At 39.1% G+C, this 15000-nt stretch overlaps 1 long non-coding RNA gene across 2 annotated transcripts in view; it reads left to right on the top strand.

Moving 5' to 3' along the window:
- LOC135102583 (uncharacterized) overlaps window positions 1–15000 on the top strand; it is a 61128-nt gene that overhangs the window by 13758 nt on the left and 32370 nt on the right. The window contains exons 2-3 of one of the 2 annotated variants that reach the window (XR_010269686.1): window positions 1824–1891; window positions 6661–7464. This is a non-coding gene — a long non-coding RNA (uncharacterized LOC135102583). Of the gene's footprint in view, window positions 1–1823; window positions 1892–6660; window positions 7465–15000 lie in introns of those variants that run through there. The other variant, XR_010269687.1, reaches the window with a different exon arrangement.

The raw sequence follows: 15000 nt of genomic DNA, 5'->3' as shown, positions 1-15000 counted from the left end.
AGAGGTTATAGGAGAAGAGGGACAGGGGAGAGACGGGGAGGAAGGAAGTAGAAAGTTTTATGGTTTAAGATTTTGTGCTTTGTTTTCATGATTGTTGTTGTTGTTGTTGTTGTTGTTGTTGTTGTTGTTGTTGTTGTTGTTGTTGTTGTTGTTGATCCAGTTGTTATTATTATCGGTGCAATTCATATACAGCATTTTTCTACCACCACCACCACCACTTTCCAGAATGCATCGATACCACACAAAGTAAATATTGGAAAATGTATTTCGCCCATTACCTTTACCGTTAATAGTCGCACAAATGTGAACTATGACACGCTGTGCTGTATGCAGTTTTTTTTTTTTTTTTTTTACCTAGAGAATGTTTAAAGTAAGTAAACAGATCGAAATGCAATAATTCAGGTAAACACGAGAACCATAGTAATTTCTTGGTATTGGTATTAACAAGACTGCACAAGACTTTCTTCTTTCTTTCATCCCTATTCTGTCCATGTCTCTAATGCAAGAGTTAACCAGTATTCTCAATCATTCATTCCTTTCTCTGGTAAACTCTGGAACTCCCTGCCTGCTTCTGTATTTCCACCTTCCTATGACTTGAATTCCTTTAAGAGGAATTATCCTTCAATTTTTGACTACCGCTTTGGACCCTTTTCTGGTACTGGCATCTCAGTGGGCTTTTTTATTCATTGGATTTTTGTTGCTCTTGGCCAGTGTCCCTTCTACATAAAAAAAAAAAAAAGATGCGTATTCTTATGGTAATGCACCATATGGATTGTAATTAGATTTAGGATTTTCATGATCTTATTATATATAGCTTTGTTATTGTGTCGTGTTGCTTATTATTAGTTGTTACTCTGTCATGTTACTTTATATTAATTTGTTACTGTTTAATATTAGTTATTCTTTCGTGTCACTTTTCATGCTACTGTACAGTATATTATTGTGTTATTGTTTCATGCTATTTATTCATACATATTACTTTTTTTTCATGTTAATTATTCTAACCAGGTAATAGGTGCTTTAAGATGTGAAGCAATTTAAAGAATCTTTCCCAGCGGCTGGGTGTTCTAATTTTTAGACGCGTCGCAGACCTGATCACACGGAGCACGGAGCCCACCTGCACACGCCGTGCTAAGTCTCGCGCCGCCGTGATGGTTGCGGCGAGTGACATGTTGCTATAAATGACTGTGTTTTCAACATATGAAGCTTTATCTACATTCTTATCACGCTATCGTGGTTTACGAGAGTTTCCTACTTAATGTAATGATATATTTCAGCATTCAGTGATTAATTGTTGAAAACAGCGAGCATAAGTAAAACATGTTATAAACATTTTTTAACATCACAGTTCAGCTCGTCGTAATACCATTTTCTTTTTTGTTTTGTCAAGTTTTTACAATACATCTTGCTTCTAGTCACTGGTGAGTCTGGTGGTGTCAGCCAAAACTGGCTATCCCGTATATGAAGTGAGTTATGGCATATAATTCGCGCATTTTGCGCTCTCGATAAGTCGAAATATGCAAAATGCGCAAAACGGTGAGCCTGACGAAGGAATGTCATAAAAGAAGAAAGATGCAGCGTCAAAAGTTACCTGCCGGGAGGTGTTTCCGAGACTGAAATCGCAATTTCTAAATGCGACGGACACCAAGAGGTGCTTCTTGCCAGATCATCGTTGTACCCTCCAGGGGCCAGGCGGTGGGTTGTAGAGATGTGCGGTAATAAAAGCGGTAATAAGATTGGAATTCCCTCGCTCCGCTCGGGGAATTACTTTTCGTATTACTCATATTTCCATTCCTTACCCAAATCCTCTTCGGTGTTTACAGGTACGGTCGCCATACCATCCAGCACCTCTTCCACCCACTCCCCGAGAGACGCGTAAGTCATCGTGGAGGTGAGTAAGAGAATGCTGTTGTAAGTGCGTAGAAACATTCCAGCGGAGAGAAACCAGAGAGAAGCGTGGCGGTGTGGCGGTGCGCTGGTAGGCGGCGCGGTAGGAGGCGTGTTGGGAAGCGTGGTGGTCGCTCTCTTGGGCTTCAGGCGTAAGGGAGTGACTGTAGTGAGTGTATTGGCACTTCATCACGCCAGACTAAATTTATGCGCGAACAATAAACCGGCATTTGTCTGTACTTGTGATTCATATGCTACGCTGCTGCCGGCTGGGATATCGTTTTCTGTTCCGTCCTCTGTTTCGCTCTCTGTTTCGTTTTCTGTCGTTTCTTTAAGGGGTAGTCGTGGGTAGGATGCTTGGAAGCGTTTGTGAATTTCGGTTTGTTCGATGCGCTTAGTTTTGCGTCGAAGGAAAGTTGCAGGAAAGAAGAGGAGGCATAGAAGTAATGAAATGCAGATCAAGAAGCGAAGAAAAGCGGCAAATGTGATACATAAAGACGCAACAAGAGAGAAAGATAAGCAGCTTTCTTCTTTGTCTTACATTTGTCGTCATTATTTTCGTTTTTAATTTTCACCGTTTATTCTCGTTTCCCATGTCAGTGCTTCTCCCTTTCGTCCCTTTTTTTTTCCTTGCATTATCTCACACTTTCGATCTTTCTTCTCTCTACATGTGCCGACTTCTCTGTCCACCCTTCGTTATCCAGACCGTTTTCTCCTTCCCTCGCTTTATCAGTGCCACCTCCACTCATTCGTTATTTTAATCCTTCTTATCCTGTCTCTCACTCCACATCCCTCTCAATTTACTCTCTCCACTTGCCTTCCTCTTATCGGTGCTTCCCTTGCTCTCAAATGCCACCACAATCCAGGTCAAGTGAAGAGACTAATGACACTCGCGGGAAAGTCTACGGGGATACATAGCTGCGTTTAACCAACATGAACTATCCATTAACCTCAAGTGCTCCACGTCTTGGTTTCATCCTTGCCTTACCTTGTTCTCTGATACCACCACGAAAGTAAGGGCTGAATGTTTTGAAGATTTTACTGTTATTAATTTTAACGTTTAGCTTACACTGGCCAAAAAAAAACAAAAAAACAATTAAGCGAATATTTGAGTTATTTCTTGCCCTCATTGTGTTGGTAACTGTGTATGGATTGCAGACATAATGGATACGTAAACACCTGCGGTGAGGCGTTGCCATATTCAATTTACAATCTTGATATGCTCATGTTGATGGGTAGTATTTTGACGTCTCTGTTGTCATCGCTACGTTCGTAATCTTATACTGATTGCGTCTTAAACTTCAAATTGGTGATAAAACTTGTGGATAAAATCATATATCAAGGACTATTCATGACCCTCATATGTTGCTGTAGGACGTTCATTATCTTTTCGTGAATATAGGGGACACAATAGAATTCAGTGGATATATGCCTTTGGAAATTGGTAGGAAATACATAATATTTCTTTTTGATATAATGTGATAACTGCTAGCACAAAAAAGAAAAAAATTACCTGAAATAAATTGTCAAGATTATAACTTTCGCCATGTATTGCACGGTATTGTTGAGTCTCTATTAATCATTAAACTGCTTGTCTTGTGGTTTGGCTTTATAAAGAGTAAAGGTAATAGTTATTAAAAAGTTTATGGACACTAGATGACATGTCAAAGTGTTATGCACAACTGAATGCCTTACAAATGTGTAAGGGAATCATATCGCACTTACAATATCGACATTTGGAATAATGAACGACGCTTATTGGTATTAATAATGCATATATTTAATGTCTCACTTCTTTTCTGTTCAATCTACATGGATAAGTTTGTTTTAGCATGACTTAAAAGTGCAATGTGATTTTATGATCAAAGAATTTTGTACATTTTAGAAAACCCTTTCGGTTAATTTACGTTATTTTGTTTCGTTAATACGAGGTACTTAATTTTTACGTGAACGGTTTTATTTGTTTCGATGCGACTCAATAGCACTGAGATAATTTCTTTTCCTCTTAATGTGTGTATTAATATAAGTGAAATGGCTGTGCCTTACGTTTGTACACGACACAGCTCTTTTCATTACTACGCGGAGATAGCCTCTCTCTCTCTCTCTCTCTCTCTCTCTCTCTCTCTCTCTCTCTCTCTCTCTCTCTCTCTCTCTCTCTCTCTCTCTCTCTCTCTCTCTCTCTCTCTCTCTCTCTCTCTCTCTCTCTCTCTCTCTGTCTCTCTGTCTCTCTGTCTCTCTCTCTCTCTCTCTCTCTCTCTCTCTCTCTCTCTCTCTCTCTCTCTCTCTCTCTCTCTCTCTCTCTCTCTCTCTCTCCCCCCACCCCCGTTTCTGACTCTCCGTTCTAATGTCACACTCAATACCACGTCACTTGAAGCATTGAATAAAAAGCCAACGAAGTGTAAAGCGAGAAGAGAAATGAAGCGAAAAACTAGTAAAATCGAGAAGAAAATACAAAACAGAACACTACTTCACCGTTACCTGCATTTTATAATCTCTCGCGTCACAAGGAGAGGAACGGAGCAACTAATGGAGCTCGAGACGCCTCCTCACTTCTCAAATTGCAGGGAAGAATTGATATTGACGTCATCGAGTTCCCGTGACTTGATTCCTGCGAGTCCAGCGTTATATACGTTTTTCTGTCAATGTTCGCCAAAGTGACATTTTCTATTTGGAAAAATGTGTGTGTGTGTGTGTGTGTGTGTGTTTCTTATTCTTTGTTTGCTGCTGAGGTTTTGACTGGATTTTTCTTGTTTTTTTGGGTGTTATTTGTGCCTTGTATTTCTTTTGAGTTTTTTTTTTTTATTTGTGTTAGTTCTTGTTTCTTGTTTGATGCTGAGGGGTTTTCATTTTTTTTCCCTAGGTGTTTTATGTTTTGCATTTTTTTTTTTTACTTGTATTTTTCCATATCTCGGTCTTTTTGTTTTCTATCATCCTTCCATTCATCTCCACTGGTTCCTCCATATATAACTTTATCCCTCCATGCCTCCATCTCCCCTTTCCTCCATATCTCTCCCTCTTTTCTATCTCTTCCTTGATATTCAATAATGCTTTTGTTTTATTAACATGTGTACAACTTGTAAAAAACAATTGTGATACCGATGTTCCTGACAAATCAAAGGGTATGCTTATGTCAGATTATGTGATTTGCGTTTTGTAAAGCTATACGAATACTGTCGATCTTGAACTCTCAGTTATAGATGAAACATTTTTTGTTCTTCGTTTCTGGCTGTCAGGTGATTCCTCTCAAATTACAGTTAATCATGAGAAAGTTCAATCTTCCTTGACATCATGCATTTGTTCCGTTCATGTTTGAGAAGGTGCGTAGTTTGTGGCATTTGGCAGGTGAACTAAAAAGTAAATAACGTTTGATGATACTTTGATACTTGAGTCTGTCCGAATCTCTGGCTTGGCGTGTAACCTTCGCTCCAGTTCATAGCAAGAGAGTATGAGTGAGTGAAGGGTTCATAAATACTTCTGGCATTACGTTACCGGCAGGAGCTCATATTATGGGAAATAACTCGCTAAAGTGCCAAATTTATGGATGTTTCTTTTTTTTTTTTTCCATTCATAATATCGGAAAACCATCACTAAAGGGACTGAGGGGAGGGAAGGGGAAGGAAGGGGCGGAAATCGAGTATGAAATATTATTAGCTTTTTTTTTTTTATTGGCATATTGTTTTATAGTTCCCGTAGCAAACTTTTTTTTTTTTTTGTTACACGGGAATGCTTTTCACTTATGTTCGTGAACTGACGCTAGCGAAGGAGAAGAAGAATAAGGGGAGAGAGGAGGGAGAGTGAGAGCGGAATAGGAAGAGTATTATTGGAGGGAGGGAGCTGTGAGGATGGGGAATAGAGAAGAGAGTACAGGCAGTGGAGGAGAAAGAGAGTGAAGGAGATACATAAGAGGAAGAAGGAAATAGGAAGGGGGATAAGATAAGGGTGTGCTGGGAAGGTGTACAGGGAATGGAGGAGAAGGAAAGCGAGAGGAATACAAAAGAGCGAGAGATAGGAAAGGGGAGGAAAAGGAATGGGAGAGAATTTTCAGGAAGAGGGAAAAGGGAGACAGGCAAGGAGGGTGAGGTGGTGAGAGGAGAGGGAGAGTGAATGAAAAGATGAGAATACAAGGCGTGGAAACAATACTAATGAAAGGGAGCGTGTGGGAATAAACTAAGCCAAAGGTGTATAATTTTCACTCCCTTAACCTCACTCGCAGAGGGAAGGCGACTCACTGGTGACGCCCCGCAGGGAAAAAATAGCAATAAACATTACCATTACTGGACATAAAACAGAACGCGGCGGCAGGAGTGTGAGCGGGAGGCGGCAAATCACAGGGCACTTGTCATCATCGACGCCCTTCCTCCTGCTCTTCCTCCTCTTCCTCCTCCTCATTCTTTCTCCTTCTGCCTCCTTATTCTTTCCCGACGTGCTTATCTTTCTTTATCGTTATCTCTTTCTGCCATTTTGTTTCTACTGTCTTGTTTTTTTCCTTGTTCTTTTTTTTTCCCTTCCTTCTTTCACTGTTAGTCTTTCTACATTTTTCTTCTCCCATCCCTCCTTTTCGCCTATTTTTTTTTTCTCTTCTCTTTCCTACTTTAGTGATTCGTAAGCAAACACACACACACACACACACACACACACACACACACACACACACACACACACACACACACACACACACACACACACACACACACACACACACACACACACACACACACGGACGAGCTCTTCCTGCTGTTGTCTTCTCTATTCTGTTTTCCTTTTCTTTTCTAGTTCTTTCCGAGGCGCCGCGCTGCTTCCTTGGGCTGCAGGCGGCACAGCGTCACGCCGCCACGCGCAGGAATCCTTCTGATGTGCAGGCTTTGATCTCCCTCACTGCAGGCCAACGCTGAGCCCTCACCCTCCCTTCTTTGCTTGCCTCATGACTTCGCGGTGACGTCAAGCTGCAAAACCTCGAAATTGAAATGCTATTGTGGGATTTCTTTTTTTTCGGCAGTGAATGGTTAAAAGTGATTGTGGTTTGAAAGTGGATATATGTGACTGAATTGATACTTATAAGGCGTAGTCTGCTTTCATTTTAGATTTTATTTTTTTTTCCTTTGTGAATGTTCAGTGGTTTGTCTTGATGATTTGAAAGTGTTTATCATTATCTGGAGTAGCGATTTTTAAAACATTTCAGTTTTGGAGTTTTCTTTTGTTGTTAATGTTTATGATTTTTTTTTTTTCATCATCAGTTACGTACTTGTTTTCATGCGTGCGTAAATGTGTTCACGTAACGAAACAAGTAATAATTATTGTTTTTAAGAGTGACTGACAACCGGTTCAAATTTACACGACCTTTTTATTTTCAAGTGTATTCTCGAAAACTAGGAAATGTCGACATGAATTAATGACTGAAGTAATTCTGAGGCAAAGAGCGTCAGGCTGGTGCTTGACACCTTCCGCCACGGCACTGCCTGCGTCACGCGCCGAGCATAAATAAAACTGAGTCACCACGCGTGTTATTTTCATCAGACGAAACCACCTGAAAATGTGTCCCATCGTTGAAATATAATGACACTCCAATAATTAATTCCATGTTTTTCAATTACCTTAGATGTCAGTGATAAATTGTCATATATAAAGTAGGTATCACAGAAATATCTTATTTGTATTTTAATGTCACTGCTTTATATTTAACATTTGCACATTTTAAACCAATTTTTATAAGGTAAAATATTTTGCAAAATCCTAACAAATTAGAAAGCATTTATTTGAATACAGAAATTGAAGAATAAAATATAAATGACTTTGAATTGTAATCGAAAGTGTAAATGTGTTAAAACCAATACATGAAGAATAAAGTATAAATGACTTTGAATTGTAATCGAAAGTGTAAATGTAGTAAAACCAATACAACTTATATTTCATTCGTACAACGAGAACAAGAGGGAAGGGAAAAGGAAGGAACGAAGAAAGATTGACTTGAATGAGTAGTGTTCGTCATCACATCAATAAGGTCATGTGGTGCAAGCAAGGAAGGTAGGAAAACAAGTATTGCTCACTGTAATATTAATGTAAGATTGTACAGCGTAATGCCACTTTCTTCGAACTGAAAGATAAGCAAAAGTCTCCATGAAAACAAAATGAGCTTCAAATTCGTCTTAGGAATTGTCGATACACAGGCGGAAAATGTTACTCCTGTGCCACGGTAGTCATTTAATTCCATGTCAACAAAGTAACGGATGTTGAAGTGTAATTTTCACCTGTTTCCGATGTTGTAGTAGCGTGAAAAGTGCATTCAGTGTTGGCGTAGTTTGTGATCGGACAGAAAGTGATGTTTATGTAGGTAGTGTGCAGATGAAGTGAAAGGTGAAATGGAATTAATTAAGTGGCAAGTGGCGAAAGTTTATTTTATTTATTTATTTATTTATTTATCTATCTATCTATCTATCTATTTGTCTTATTTTTACTTCGCTATGTACATTTTTTTATTTTAGAACAGCGAATTGGACGGCTTTTTCTCCCTATTTCTCGGTCCTTGATATTGAAAACAAAATTATACGAGTATATTGTCTTATTTGTCAGAAGAATGAATGACGTGACTTTAGTTTTTCGTCACCTACAAAGTGAACCAAGGAAGACTGGCAGCTGTCCGGGAGATTATGAGACAGTTAGCCATGCATTCCCTCACCTTGTGATCGAATATTGGTATTGTAGAAATTATTTTTATTATGTGCAGATGACAAGTTAGCATTGACCATCACTCCTTGGCAAGCTGGTGTGTAAGAAGGAAAGAAAGGAAGTAAAAAACCATAAATGTCGCATGAGACAAACAACCAAGTTTATTACATTTGTGCGAACTACTACTACTACTACTACTATTACTACTACTACTACTACTACTACTACTACTACTACTACTACTAGTACTACTACTACTACTACTACCACTACCACTACTACTACTACTACCACCACCATTACCACTACTACTACTACTACTACTATCACTACTACTACTATTTCTGCCAGGACTACTACTGTTAATGATGATAATAATATAACACGATTTTTTCTTTGACAAGCAAGTGTTATTTTCCAATTCTTTCCATTGCAAGACAATAGAAAATATTCCTGTCAAACTTTGCTTTTGTGTCTTTTACAATTTTTTTTTTTTTTTTTTTTGCCCCAAATTAGCTAAATTTCACCATTTACTACCAGATGCTGTCACAGAGAACTTCTTTACTCTTGTCTTGATTAATTGACCACATATGTAGCAGAAAGCATCTGGAGAATGACTGCAGCCTCTTGATGCCATTTCACCTCTTGTGATGTGTCTTCACAGGCAGCCAAAACAGAACTGACTGGTGGTCTGCAAACCCCTAATTTTATATTGTCAAGCAGTACTCTAGAATATTCTTAGTCTTTCTAGAATGCGTTCCAGAATGTTTTCAATCTTTCTAGAATATTATTTCAACCTACTTTAGAATATTCTGAATCATTGTAGAAAATTCTTGTAGATTCTAGAAAATTTTTGATATTTCATATTTCTACTGTATTCTAGAAAGTTCTAGAATATTCTGGAAATGTCTATATTGAATAGAATGTACTAAAATGTTCTAGAAACTTCTAAAAGTGTCTGGTAGAACATTCTGGAAGATCTGAGATTTCTGAAATGTAACCAAATTCTTCAAAATATGAGAAATTTCTTGCTAGATCTGGTCAGTTCAAGAATGATCTTGTTCAAATTAAAAAAAAAATCTTTAGAAAACTTTATATTCTTTCTTTCATTGTTTCAACTTGCTTGTAACATTTCAAAAGCAATTAGATAAGCACTAGAGATTTTACAAATGACATGAAAACCAGTAGTAACTCATACTATAATGAAATAAGGCAAAAATGTAAATTCATTGTCTAACCACAAAAGCAAAGTTTTAAAATCAAAATAACTTTTTTTCTATTTTGTTTAGATAAAAATAGCTGGAAAATTATGGTTTAGGGCCAAGGACAAACCAAAAATTAAATTTTGTTATATAGTGTAATAATAACGATTATGATAATATTAATAATAATAATAATAATAATAATAATAATAATAATAATAATAATAACAATAATAACAATAATAATAATGAATGATAATTCATGTCTAGCAAGAAAAGTCACATGAATTATGAATCACGACCTTGAACCTTACCACCGAGCGAGAGACAAAGCAAGTTATCACATGCAAGAACCACCACCACCACCACCACCACCACCATCTGTACCTGCCTCAGTAGCTCCGTGCCCCCTCATCACACCAAAGCTCCCGCGCGGCGACGGAGGCTGGGTCACGCGAGCGGCGCCCCCCTCACCGTGCATGGCGGTCATTGCTCGCTAATTACCACGGCGGCGCTGATTTATCCGGCTTGTTCTCGCGGTCATTAGTGCTGAGTCGCCCCGCGCACCTGCTGAGTCTGCGGCCTTGGCTTTTTTTTTTTTTTTTTTGTGTGTATGTGTGTGTTCATAATGTCAGAAATGATAATAATGGTAATGATGATAATGAAACTTAGCAGTGTTAATAATGAAGCTAATTACCAACGTTTTATGGTATGTTATTATTATTATTATTGTTATTATTATTATTATTATTATTATTATTATTATTATTATTATTATTATTATTATCATTATCATCATCATTAGCATTAGCATTATTGCAACACCACTATCACTGAAGCTTTATAATAATGAATATGAAGAGAAAAATGTAAAATAAAACAACAACAACAACAACAACAACATAAAACCTTTATGAATATTGTCGCAGTTTTCATCCAGAGAGCGACAAACATTCGCTTTGTCTTAAAAGTGATGAAATTCTGATGATTTTCACGCTTTTATTAATGCTTTCGTATTTCAACACCAATATTTCCACCGAAGAGGAGCACGTGTTGTTATTGCTTTGTTTTTAATGATGCATGGAGGCCGGCCCCGCATCACCTGAAAATTATAAAAGGAAAAGTTTTGCATTAAATTTTCATTAGTGGTAGTATTTGAATTATTATTTCTTGTCTTTGTGCCGTCCTTGTCGTTGTTGCTCTTGTTACTACTGCTGATGATGTTTTTAGTAGTGGTGGAAGTGGTGATGTTCTTGTTGTTGTTGTTATTATAGTTGCTGTTGTCATTGCTGTTATTGGTTCTTTTTTATAGGGTACTAGTAGTAGTAGTAGTAGTAGCAGCAGAAGTGGTAGTGGTAGTAGCAGCAGAAGTGGTGGTAGTAGTAGTAGTAGCAGCAGCAGAAGTGGTAGTAGTAGTAGTAGCAGCAGAAGTGGTAGTAGTAGTAGTAGTAGTAGCAGCAGCAAAAGTGGTAGTGGTAGTAGTAGTAGTAGTAGTAGTAGTAGTAGTAGTAGTAGTAGTAGTAGTAGTAGTAGTAGTAGTAGTAATAGTAGTAGCAGCAGCAATAGTAGTAGTAGTAGGTGTAGTAGTAGTAGTAGTAGTAGTAGTAGTGGAAGTAGTAGTAGTAATAGTAGAAGTAATAGTAATAGTAGAAGTAGTAGTAGTAGTAGTAGTAGTAGTAGTAGTAGTAGTAGTAGTAGTAGCAGCTGCAGTAGTACTAGTAGCAGCTGCAGTAGTAGTAGTAGTAGCAATAAAACTAATGTAGTAGTAATAGTGGTAGTAGCAGCAGTGACAAAAGTAGCAACAGTAGCAGACTTAGCCCCACCATCATTGTCTCATTAAATCCTCGCACACAGCTCCGTACTAAGCCCAATAAAAGTATTGACGAAACTACATCACTCAATCCCTTGTTTTCGTCAGTCGCCGCCCTCCCTGCCAGACCCAGACGTCCCACAACAACACGAGCCGCTCTAAACCCTCAGCACCAGGTCACTATTCGATTACCTTGAACTCTTTGTTGCGTCACTGGGGGGAGGGGAGTGGAGCCATGACCCCGTTGTGCACCTCAGCTCAGTCATGCAAGCTTTCCTCATATATTGCCTACCTGCCTGTTCATCTCTCCCACTGTTGTGTCATGTCTCTCCTTGTTCAATGTGAAGTGTCGCCCTGTCGTCCTCGTCATGTCCTCCTGGGAGTTGCCCGTCTCATGTCTTCGTCAGTATGTCGCCTACGTAGGTTTGGCCTGGCTGTGTCTTCCTCATCTAGGAGTCTTGTCGTCTGGGTAGCATCTAGGATGAGTCGTGGCTTTAGGAGAGGTTAAGATAGGATGTGGAGTGTGCTTAGGGTTTTGTGTGTGTGTGTGTGTGTGTGTGTGTGTGTGTGTGTGTGTGTGTGTGTCTGTATGTGTGTGTGTTTGTTTGTGTGTTTGTGTGTGTGTTCTTTGTTGGATCATACGGGTTTAGGGCGGTGTATGAGTCACGCTGCTGCTGCTTCTACTGCTACTTGTGCTGCTGTTTTTAGTGGTAATGCTGCCGTTACTGCTAATGCTACTGTTACAGCTAGTGGTAATGTTAATGCTTGTGTTACTGCTACAGCTGCTACTACTACTACTACTACTACTACTACTACTACTACTACTACTACTACTACTACTACTACTACTACTACTACTACTTTTACCAGTACCAGAATGATGTAGGTATTTTACTTGATGTATTGAAATCAATCAAAGGTGTTAGTATATTCAGTTATTCAATTACTACTACTACTACTACTACTACTACTACTACTACTACTACTACTACTACTACTACTACTACTACTATTACTACTACTACTACTACTGCTACTACTACTGTAAATAATTATTATATTAATTATGATAACAGGATAGTGCTTGTGAAGTAGTGGTAACCGCACACCTACCACCACCGCCACCACCACGACCACCACCATCACCACACGAGTTATAGCAATCACTTGAGTGCATTCCGGCAATACAGTTTTATTTCAAATGCAAAGTGTAACATAGGAGTGAATAATTTACCGGAAGCCGGCCCTGTACAGCCTCGTTCCGTGTGAGGTGTGGTTTAGGGACCGTGGAGAGGTGATGCGGTGGGGGCAGAGGGGGAGAATGGACGTGTAAAAGATGCAGGGAGCGCGTGAAGTGAGTGTAAGTCGGGTTTTTGTTGGGTTAAATTAAACTGGGAAGAGGTAGGTTAGTCTAAGCAAGGTTAAGTGAGGTTAGGTTACGTTATTTTAGGTTCCGCCGCGTTGCGTTAGCTGAGGTTGGTCACTTAAGGCCACAGGATACCGTCTTTGTTTTCTTTACCACACTGGCAGTCTGTTCAAACACGAGGGTGAGATCGAAGGGCTCAAGTTATTCATGAGCGAGTGGCAGCTGTAACTACCGCTATTCAGGGAGGAGTCTGAAATATGAAGAGTCGTGAGTGTGAATGTTCTCTTCGCGTCCCTTCTGAGTGAATTAATGGCGGGTTTTGCAAGAGTAGCAGGAGAAGGTGAGGGAAGGTAAGCTATACATAGTGCAACCACTAATGAAGGACTCCGGCTGCAGAAGACGAGGAGGAAGACTCATTTCACAGATTTGTCATCGAAGTTTATCATGCTGATGTACAAGCGAAGGAAAAATAATTAGGCTTTAATTCTTCATCAGGATTATTTTTAACCCTCTGAATTCGGTGGCTGTCTTATACTCTTATTTATGCTAAGATTTCATTATTTAACGAAGGTTCATGGGTATTCTCTTTAAACAGTGAGTCGTGTGTTGTGTCTAGTAAAATTCTGGGTCTAAAAGTATCTACTTTCGTACGATTTCGAGTTGAAGTGGACTAAGGTACTATTTTCCAAGAAGCCACCAGGATTTTAAGGGTTAAAGGCCATAGGGATTATTAATTGTGTTCTCTGGAGTGGTTATCATACTGATGATACAGAATCTTTGTGTATTATCAGTAGAATCATAAAAAAATATCCTTAAGTCAAAAATAGCTTATACTAGTGGCTGTTCATTGTAATCGAGAGGATGGCAAATTATTTAGCAATATAATCTGCAGTGTGAAGGTAAAGGTACTTAGAGTAAGACGACTTTTTCTCCACATTCAATACAATAGTTTGAATGTTCAGTACAATTGTTTGAATGTTCGTAATAAAAATACAAGTATAAAATTAATGAAGTTTGGATTCTAACACAGGTGCATTTAAACAGTAAAAGAATTCCAGCGCCAACAACGCAATAGGGAATTTCTGTCATTAGACTCTCTGCCAATATCCATTTATTCCATTCCGATGCACTGGCAGTAAAATGACTCCACTGGCTATGACAAAGAAAATGGGCAAGCTATTAATGTGACGGTGAGTGCATCGTGAGGTCAACTAGAGAAAAGAGACTTGTAAATTACTTCAACTGAGAACTTAACTTGAGCACTGAGCTGATTGTTACTGATGGTGTGTTCAGTGCTGATGTGTGCTAACACTTTTGTGCCTCCTTTGCAAACAACCTGATCATCTATTATATTTTTTTAGTGGCTGCAAATTCTTTTGTAATAAGAAAAGTCAGATTTATATTCCCGTTTTCTTCTTTACAAACAACTTAGTTATTAATTTCAGCTCTCTAGCAGTGCTGAATTCTTTGGTAATAACAAGAGAAGTCAACTTTATAATCGCCTTTTCTTCTTCATTACCTTCAGTTTCTTTACAATATTGAAAATGTTAACGGATGACGCGCTGAGGAGTGAAAGGATTTTAAACGTTACCAGTACTGCTTTGGGTGTTAGCTGTGGCTGTGATGTGGCCGGCCCAACACACACACACACACACACACACACACACACACACACACACACCAGACTGTCCATAATAGTAATCCAAGTAGTGGCTATAGTTCATGACGCTGTGGTGGACGCCGTGCAAACACCGGGCGCTGGGTAAACATCACGCGGTGTTATCGTGAAATAGTACCAGCGTCTGGTGGCAAGTCGCTTTACTACACGCCAAAAGAATGGAGACAAACAGACTTTGTACGCGTCACTTTAGTAGTAACTTGTACTTGCCGTTCAAGGGAGGTACTTATGGGGGAGTATCGAGTGTTCTTGTGTATTTAACGCGTTGATTTCCGGCTTCTACGAGGGACGATAATTTGTACCCTCCACGAATAGCCGATAATGTCCACCTTTTATGAGTAGCCAGTGAGCGGTCGCCGGGTCAGCACGCATACTCGTACATGGACCCATTCCC

The sequence above is a fragment of the Scylla paramamosain genome, chromosome 8 (assembly GCF_035594125.1).
Source record: "Scylla paramamosain isolate STU-SP2022 chromosome 8, ASM3559412v1, whole genome shotgun sequence".
Classification (NCBI taxonomy): domain Eukaryota; kingdom Metazoa; phylum Arthropoda; class Malacostraca; order Decapoda; family Portunidae; genus Scylla; species Scylla paramamosain.
Note: the sequence above shows the minus strand (reverse complement) of the source record. Positions and strands in the feature narration are given on the sequence as shown.